The sequence below is a fragment of the Crotalus tigris genome, unplaced genomic scaffold, assembly GCF_016545835.1.
Source record: "Crotalus tigris isolate CLP2741 ecotype Arizona unplaced genomic scaffold, ASM1654583v1 scf7180000018862.1388955, whole genome shotgun sequence".
Lineage (NCBI taxonomy): Eukaryota > Metazoa > Chordata > Lepidosauria > Squamata > Viperidae > Crotalus > Crotalus tigris.
Genome location: NW_024097242.1, coordinates 232,354 through 242,248, shown reverse-complemented (window position 1 = coordinate 242,248; position 9,895 = coordinate 232,354). Strand labels below are relative to the sequence as shown.

Below are 9,895 nucleotides of genomic sequence, written 5' to 3'. Positions count from 1 at the left end.
GAGGAGATCTGTAACACAAGATGGGAAATTTAGAAATATTTCTGCTGTTTTGGAATATATCTTATCCCTATGATCAGTGGTGGGATTCAAATATGTAAACAACAAATTCTCTGGGTGGATGACGCTTCCCAAAGTCCATTCTGGGCCTGGGGAACAAAAATTTAGCTACCGGTTCTGCCGAAGTGGTGCAAACTGGCTGAATCCCACCACTTCCTATGATAATTTATGGGCTCAATTAGCAGGTTTGAGGGCTCTCCTTCACCCCATCTGTCCCATAAGCATGCAAACTGGTACCAAGATGACCTTAAGATCAGCCACATTTCCTTCCCTCCACTAATCCCATTGACTAAGCAAGAACTGTGAAAGCTTTTCTGTTTGGAAACTTTATAGTTTTCACATCCTTATTATTGAGGCCCAAACTGGTTTTTACATAGAAAAGTAGATTTGTTTTTCTTAATATGATGTAACATTTATATATGGAAGCTATTTAAGCCTGAAATAATGGCTTCATGCCTTTACTGTTCTCATCCGCACTTTTACTGCAGCAGCACTCCCATGCTGCCTATTTTTACACAGGGTGATTTCATACATCCCACTAAGCTATCATAAGCTGGCTTTGATTTTGCTCTATAAAAACCAAAGTACCTCTTGGCCAATTCTACATATTACAGGGTTTGGTGTTTTTTTTCAAACAGCCACTCTCTGTGTCAATCCTTCCTGATGCCCAGAACTTTTAAAAGCAAACTGAGTATGGCAACGGGGTGGGGGGAGGGGGAATCTGCAGCTCAAAGAAAATACTGTAGTCCAAATCAAAGGCCCCATTGGGAATGTTTTAATAGATGATTCCAGGAAGAGCTACATAGCTCGACTCTCTGAAAATTATGTTTTTTTCTATGTGCCAAGTTATCTTGAGAAAGGTGGTGGAAGTATCAAAGGTGATACTAAAGGCTGACGCTAAGAGGAGACCATTGGCAATGCACCCCGCGCTACCCAGGAGTCCGGAGAGTCGGAATTAGATTTCAGGGCTTTTAAGCACGCGCAGAGTTCTCTTCCCCGCCTCTGGAGCGAGCCTGGAAGGTAGGCGGTTTTACCCGTTGCAACACGTCGAAGTTAGACTTTGCTTCTGCCCTGCCAACTCGCGGCTGCGACCTGCCGCCTGAGTACGCTCGGTGGCGGAAAGGGGGCGCTGAGAAGACAGCAGGCTGGAGAGGGCGGCGACTCGGGGTGGGCGAGGCTGAGCTCCGGGCCGCGGCTGCTCCTGGGGCCAAGCGACAGGGAGATCTGCTGGGCTGGAGCGGCCGAAGGACCGCGCAACAGGTAGGGGCTGGCGGGGACGGCAGAGGAGGAAGGAAGGATCTCGCGGAGATACCCCTTTCCGCGTCCGGTCTCAGTTTCTCTGGTGGTTCAGTTTCGCTCGCGTTCAAAAGGTTCTCGCGTGGAAACTCCTTCGATGGGGCCCCAATTGTCATTTCATGGCTTCTGTAGTCCCATTAAGCGGCGCGGTGCTGCTTCGGTCACCTCAGCGCTTCATCCACCGTGGGAGACCCCATCTCCCCTCCCCCCATCGCGTCCCGCAGGCTTTAGAGGACGCGTCGGACCCGCTTCCTGTACGATTCGTCCCTCACGAACACACACTCATTCTCTGGACATCATATTTTCCCACAGTGCCCTGGTGCCATTGGCCCACCTGGTAACCATCCCTCTCCCAGGAAGAGTGGGAATACGACTTTCTGTCCCTTGGTTTTGGTCCTATCGATTGGAGATTTTGCTTTACTGCTCATCTTATATCAGTCCTGCAGGTACAGGAGTTACTTTAAGAATATAGACTTGGAAGCAGCACTCGAGAGGTGACTGTCTCTTTCCACTTTTCCCTTTTCCTTCGTGTTGACAGGGTTTGTCAATATCACTCATTCTTTAATGCAGTGTTTCTCAATCTTGGCAACTTGAAGATGTGTAGATTTCAACTCTCAGCATGCTAACTGGGGAATTCTGGGAGTTGAAGTCCACACATCTTCAAGTTGCCAAGATTGAGAAACAGAGGCTTAATATAAGACACAACCTACATCTAACATTCATTCTGCCTTTTGGATAGTTAATTCCAGCATCATAATTACTGATGCTTGTTGAGCATTGTAAATCTGAGACAAGATTCAAAAATTGTGTCATAGTTGCCTATCTTTTCTGACAATTGAACTTGAAAATAAAAATCAGTGTTGCTGCTATAAAATTATAAATTTATGTTTGTAAATTCATTAATCCATGATTTGCTTAATCATGATTTAGTGAACAAATGACAATTGCCTGGGTTCACATGATACTTACACTATAAACACTGGTTAACAAAAATGTATTGACTTGATTCACATAACACAGTAAAATACAAACAAACCAAATTTGGTTTGGTGTACTGTGTAAATCCAGGCTACATGTTGACCAATAATAAAATAGCAGAAAGGAATTGGTTGATTAAAGAAATGCTAATTTTATCTGATGTTACTAATATAATCACTATCATATGCCCTAGTAGAGATAACTGGGTATGAATAAGGTCAAAGAGCATAATACAATTGTATGAGTCTTTTAAAAAGGTATTTATAGTTTTTTTAAAAAATGCTGCAACAAAAAGGGGGAAATTCTGCAAAAAATTATTGCCATTAGGAACATGACCTTGTTTGATTTTGGCTTGATACTTCAAGTATTTTTTGTTTTTAGTTTAATATCTCAAAAACTAGAATGTACTGAGCTAAACTTTTCAAAAAATACTTTTTTTCCTTTAGATAATAGTACCCAGTTAACATAGATTCATGCAGCAACTTCTTAGAACAGGGATGCATTGAGGTCTCTTGAACCCCATGTTTCAGGGGTTTTGAATTGTTGTTAGTTGCGAAGTTGTGTCCGACCCATTGCAACCCCATGAACAACGTTCCTCCAGGCCTTCCTGTCCTCTACCATCTTCTGGAATCCATTTAAGCTCACGCCTACTGCTTCAGTGACTCCATCCAGCCACCTCACTCTCTGTCGTCCCATTCTTCTATTGCCCTCAATCTTTCACAGCATTAGGCTCTTCTCCAGTGAGTCAAGGTTTTGAATACATGTCTCTTAAAATGATGTTGGAGTTTAGACCTCAGTTCATATTTTCTAGGTTCAACAGTCCAAACCAGTGAATGTTCTATTAATTGTAACATTAGTACAAATATTATTGTATCTTAGTGAACTGTGAGAAATACTTAAGGCCTCCATTACCAAGTTAAAATGCCACCCACTCACCACTGAGTCAGTTGTAAACAATGCCAGCATACAATTTGCTACCCTTATTCCTTGTTCCTGTCCTGACTCCCTCCAAGGTAATGGAAGATAGATTCTGATAAATTTTACAACTGAAGATGACTTAAACTTATTTCATTTGTGGTATGGGGATGAGATGAAGGCAATACTACAAAGGCCAAGCATCAAAAAATGTTGCCAGGGCATATTTATGCTGTGAACATAACCTTAGATATCCATCTTCTTGAAATTGCATCATGTATTGTCAAATTCCTGGTCTGGGCACCCTTAAGCATTTGTTATGATGATACCCATGCTTTTACAACAGTTCTCTTGCAGGTCTCATTTCTGTTTCTCACCATCATTTGGGCCTTGTGGGCCTATCAGTTCTAGAGCAGTTAATTTTTTTCACATTTGATTTTCAAACACACTTATGAATGTACCAGAGATGGCACTTTAATAAGTTTTTATCTTCTTCAGTTAAGCCAATTCCTTCACATACTCTGATAAATTTTATCCTGTGACAGCAAGTTTATCATGGTGAATATGCAGCTGGGTAAGCCTGCTTGCTTGGAAGTGTGTGTATGAGGGAAAGGGTGTGGTGGGAGCAGCAATAAGATTGCAAGGAGGCCAAAATGTCTGCGGGTGCTGAAGGCCCCACCAGTCAGGCCCTGTAAACATTAAGCATTGGGCTTTTAAATGTGTATGCCACATGTTACATTATGACCTGCAATTTCCATGTAGAAATTTGTTAGACAGTGAACTGATCCTGATTGGCCTAAGTTTTTATTGCTTTTCTGTAGCTGTTCATCTGTACAAAGCAATTCCTTTGCAAATTTTGGGAGAAGTTGTAAAGAGTTCCTAAACCTGGGTTGTTGCTTATTCAGTATTTCTGAATTCATGCTTCACAGGTCTAAAAGTGGCATATAAGGTGACAAAAAAGGGAATAACATTTTCTTCAGCTTATGTTTTGTAGGCAGGAACCTCTCTGAGGTTATAACTAGGAACAAATTTCTCCACAGAGTTTTGTTAAGCATATTTTCTAGAACAATATTGTGCCTGTTGATTGCTTGTATATTTGAATGGTGTCACTGGCACCATTTTAAAGGACATCTCTCAGTGTTTGCCTCCTTCATCCCTGGACTTTTAACAGATAGCAGTACATCCATTTATTTAATTTGGAGAGCCTATTATAGTAATATATGATCCTTTCTTTTTCTTTTTTTTTTTTGAGGAAAAAATAGATGGTTTCTGGGTTTTGCAGGATTTCCCCCCCCCTTTTTCCCCCCAGATACTAAAGTTATTCACTAGTCTTTCTGTTATGTCCTGTATCAGAGGCAGTGTGCTTCTCTAATAACCTCTGTGTTAATCTAGCAGGACATCTCTTATTTATGTGCTTGCTTGCCTTCTCTGTTTCTAGTAACTTTGTTTTTAAGTTTGCATCCTTGGCTTACAAGAAACTAGATACAGTTGTATAGATCTAAGTATCCAGGAAGAAGAAACATGTAACTGTTGCTTCACTGTTCATAGCCCATGAAATCTTTAACTTTGGCAACTTAGCACTTCTATCCCTGACCATAACTGGCTGGTATTAATTTTAAGGCCCAGATCTACTGGAAGGCATTCTTGCAGTTGAGCTTCTCAGTAAGAAGTGCCCCTAAAGTTTGTGATGATTCCACATAGTTTTTGACTTACCATCATTTGTTTAATGATGGTTCAAAGTTATGATGGCCTTGGAAAAAGAAAATTGCAACTGTGCTTATGACTGTCACATCATGCCCATGGTCATGTGATCATTATTCAGATGTTTGGCAACCAATTCGCATTTACGACTGGTTGCAGCATCCTGCAGTCACATGATCATGATTTGTGACCTTTTTTGCTGTTTTATGGCAACAATCAGCAAAAAATGCCCCATGGGGAGGGAAACTGAATTCATTTAACAACTGCATGATTTGCCTGAAACAGTGGTTCTCAACCTGTGGGTCGGGACCCCATTTGGGGTCGAACGACCATTTCACGGGGGTCGCCAAACAACGCAGTCTGCCATTTTTCCCCCTTTTCCTTAGCTGTGCTACTCCCTTTTATTCTATTGGCTTTTGAAAGCCAATAGAATAGACTCTCTTGAATAGAGTCTAATTCTATTGGCTTTCAAAAGCCAATAGGAATTGTCCAGGCTGTCTCTGCCCTGCTGAGCCCGCCAAAAGTCCCATTCTGCAAATGGTGTTGCACCAGTTGAGTAGTCCTCAACTTACAACCGGTTGAGTAGCCTTCAACTTACGACCGGTTGGGGGTCACGGCATTAAAAAGGTTGAGAACCACTGGCCTAAAAACTGTGGCAGTTTGCGTAACAACCATCATAAAGTATTGTTGCAAAATTGGGTCTAATTTGACTTAACAACCACAACAACTTACATTGGCAATTCCAGTACCAATTGTGGTCATACGTTGAGGACTACCTGTATTATGATTCCTGAGGGAAAATTGCTTTTGTTTCTCCAAGTGAGAGATGCTTTGGGTTTCCCTGATGGGGACCAAGCACCTCTTTTCTTTCCTCAAGCTAGTTCTTCCTAACCAAGTCAATGGAGTGGGCTCCACCAGACGGTGAATATAATTATTATTCCTTCTTTGAATATAATTATTATTCCCTCTTTGCTTTGCTAGCCAATGATATAAACTGGATTTTACAAGATGGCTTGAGAAACTTAATGAAAACAAGTTAAATAAATAAGAGCCCTAACCCTTACTCTACCCATAAGATCCAAGATGGAGAGAGAGATGCATTTTCTACAAGTAGTCCTTGACTTACGACCACAGTTGACCACAAAATTTCTTTTGCTAAATGAGACATCTGTTAAATGAGTTTTGCCCATTTCACAACCTTTCTTGCCACAGTTGTTAAGTAAATCACTGCAATTCTTAGGTTAGTCCCATGGTTGTTAAGTGAATCTGGCTTCCCCATTGACTTTGCTTGTCAGAAGGTCACAAAAGATCAGAAGATCTCATGAACCTGAGACGCTGCGACCATCATAAATAGGAGTTAGCCAAGCATCTGAATTTTGATCACATGACCAGTCGTAAATGTGAAAAATGGTCATAAGTCACTTTTTTCAGTGCCATTGTAACTCTGAATTCTAAAATGAATTGTTGCAAGTTGAGGACTACCTGTACTTTGTGGAGAAACAATTTCTACATCTCATTTTTTTTAAATATGGAAATTTATCTCAGGGCTGGAAAAACCCTTTCTGTGGTGTTGTCAGATGCTCTGTATATCCTATTCCACACATGCATACATCTAACCGTTATCAAATATAGAATACTGAGCATAACTTTGGTGTGTTGATAGATTAAACTGTCCATCCTCAGCATCAATTCCAGATGTTTGGACTACAGTTTCCTTTAGCCCCAGCCAGCCTAATTGATGGTCAGGGTGATCGAAGTTCCCTATTTCAGAGCCCTCTAGACCAGTGGTTCTCAACCTTTTTAATGCTGCGACCCCAACCGGTCGTAAGTCGAGGACTACTCAACCGGTCGTAAGTCGAGGACTACTCAACTGGTGCAGCACCGTTTGCAGAATGGGACTTTTGGTGGACTCAGCAGGGCAGAGACAGCCTGGACAATTCCTATTGGCTTTTGAAAGCCAATAGAATTAGACTCTATTCAAGAGAGTCTATTCTATTGGCTTTCAAAAGCCAATAGAATAAAAGGGAGTAGCACAGCTAAGGAAAAGGGGGAAAAAATGGCAGACTGCGTTGTTTGGCGACCCCCGTGAAATGGTCGTTCGACCCCAAATGGGGTCCCGACCCACAGGTTGAGAACCACTACTCTAGACGCATTGGAGTTCATTTGCCAGCTGTTTGGAAGACATTAGGTAGAGAAGGTATTGACACTGAAAGCTTTTGGAAAGACACACATAAGAAATATCTTTTATGGCCCATATAAGGAATGGTGTTATTCATATTTGGGTCAGTAGTGCAGCAAATCCCAGGTGTTACAACTTTGATGAAAATATATAAGGAGTTGGGATAATGGTTTTTGGATTTTTTGTGCAAATGCTTTACTCAAATTTGCTGACCACTCTTAGTTATTTATTTAATTTATGTTTAATATCATGGCAAGTGTTTATTGTCCATCATTTTGTATTTATGCTAATATAATGCTGTTTTCCAAATGTGGAACACTTGGGAGGAAAACTTACCACGACACAATTGGCAGATAGCTTATAGATGCACTATCAGACTAGAAAGTCACAGCTTTGTTTCTGTCTCTCATAGTGTTTAAGTTCTGTGTGCACATATTCATATGGAACAGTGCACATGTACTGATTTGTGGAGGTAGTTCATTGAAAAAGACATGGATCTTTTGCCTAGGAAAATAAGTGATTAGATCCTTCTTTAAAACCTTAATTGGTCTAATCGCAGCACATGTTGTCCACCATCTTATCTCTGCTTTGGGGAAAAATTAATAATCAAGCAGCTATTGTAATTTTGAAAATGTTGCTGGATCATGCATAAATTTGTATTCCTGCTATAATTTGATCCAAAAACTGCATTATTAGCATGACTGAAGAATATTATTTTTCTGTGGATGGGTTGGTTTTTCTGGACATGTCAGCTCTTTTTGTTATGGCATATTAATGGTTAGGAATAAGTAGCTATTCAACTCCCTATGTCACATTAGGTTACTATTAATAATTGCCTTGTGCTTGTCAAGTTTAGTGTTTGATAAGCATCCTCATTATCTGGCAATCAGGTTTGCCAATCATATGGATGGTTCAGCTTGCATTCAGTTTGAGTAGGAGCCTAGAGTAAATTTTTTCCAATCTGGAAGGGCTGATTGAAGTGACAAGGATGGGGACATTGTTTGGCATACATTCCCACAATCCTGCTATAATGTTAAACTTCACAAAAGCTGGTCAAAGTTGCAAAGACTATGGGGTCACGATGGGTCGGACACGACTTCGCAATTAACAACAACAACAACAACATTTCCTTATACCTAGGAAGAAGAGGACTGGAGCAAGAGTCAGAGAAGGTTGTTCTGTGACTAGGGCAACTTTCTACATAAATGGGAAAGAGATAAAGGGTTTATTTTCTATTCTATGCTTCCCTGGTGTATTCTCCTGTTAAACTGATACAGACATTCCCAAATTGCAGAATAAGAATTATGGAAAGTTTGGTGAGAGCTAAAAGTGGTTAAGTCCAAAAGCTATCCAAGATGGACTTTACTGTTGTCCAGCCCACAACTGTTGAAAAAAGATGCTTCCTCTGAATTTCCATAGGTCTTGAAAAAACAAAAGCCACCTTTCCCCTTAAAAGACCTGCTACAGTACCGGAAGTCTGGGTGCCTGGAGCCCAATGATGCTGAGGTTGCTTACACAAACTTCACAGAACTGCAGTGTTTCAAAGATGACTCCAGGTTTCAGAGGCAGAGAAAAAACTGATTCAGTTCATATATTAACTGATGTTATATGATTGCAGAGGTCTGAAACTGGTTCAAAATGGGTATTGAGTTTGTGTGGAAAAACTCATAAACTTTGAAATGTAAGGGTTAGTAACATCTATGTATACCTTTCTCAAATCTGGTGCTCTACCAATGTGTTTTATTTATTTTCATTTATTTGTTCCTGTTTTTCTTCTAGAAGCTGAAAGTAACTTATACAAGGAATATATCTTCATTTTATTCTCGCAATAGCAAGCTTTAGAGGTAGGCTGGATTGAGAGTGATTGGGTCAAGTAAATGTTTATCACTAAGGGTGGAGTTTGTCAGGTGCCCTGTGTTATTTTCAAAGATAATTGTGACACTTTTAGCAGAAGAAATGGAAGTGCTGCAAAGGATAATCTAAATCTGTTGTGTGGGTTTAGATTAGCATTACTGAGGGAACCATGGAAAATTAAATTCAATGAAGTCTTGTCTATCAGCGTCTTCTGTAGACCGGAGGAATCCAGTCATCTTGCATATATAATAAATCTCTCTGAACTTATACGGCAAAAGGTTGATAGGGATTCTTCTATTATTTCTATTCTTTGTGAATGTCCCTGAAATAAGAGAGGAGGGATATTGGCAGGGGTTAAAGCTGGTGACTCAGCTATGGGCCAAGGTTTGGGTACATAACATGCTTCTCCACCTCCTCTCCCCTGGATTGCCTTTTCCTGCAGCACACTGGCCTGTTATGTTTGGACTGAATATTGCTGGTCAAGAGAAGGAAGCTGGAGGCAAGAAATCTGGGAACAGTTTGCTGTTTAGGATAGAAGGCTAGGCTCTCTAATGAGGCAGCCGGATGAAGCTGAGAGATTGTTTCCTCCCTCTAGGCATTAGTTTGGAAGAAAGATTGTCAAGCAGATGTTCCTGAGGAGACAGCGATCTGTTGATGTTTTATCATGGAATAAACAATGGTTTTTGGAGCCAACCTACCAAACACAAGGGAGGGCTGGCTGCAGAAGACACTCCTACACAATGAAAAAAGTCCCAAGAGCCAACCCTCTTGTAACTCGCCAAGCTACAAGTTATAGTATGCACATATTGTTATTCTTTTTGTATGTACCTGTTTGCATAATTAATATAAGATATGAAAGTCTTTGAGCAATCTTTTACATTTATTTTCTATGTTACAGTAACTAGAGGGTTGTCT

At 40.6% G+C, this 9,895-nt stretch overlaps 1 protein-coding gene across 2 annotated transcripts in view; it reads left to right on the top strand.

Annotated features, from left to right (window-relative positions):
- Positions 1–1,126: 1,126 nt before the first annotated feature.
- The window catches only part of LOC120314216 (dynamin binding protein), a 58,520-nt gene continuing 49,751 nt past the window's right edge, over positions 1,127–9,895 (top strand). The window contains exons 1-2 of one of the 2 annotated variants that reach the window (XM_039357068.1): positions 1,275–1,317; positions 8,906–8,970. The gene's annotated coding sequence lies outside the window, so the exon portion shown is untranslated. Of the gene's footprint in view, positions 1,318–8,905; positions 8,971–9,895 lie in introns of both variants that reach the window. The other variant, XM_039357069.1, reaches the window with a different exon arrangement.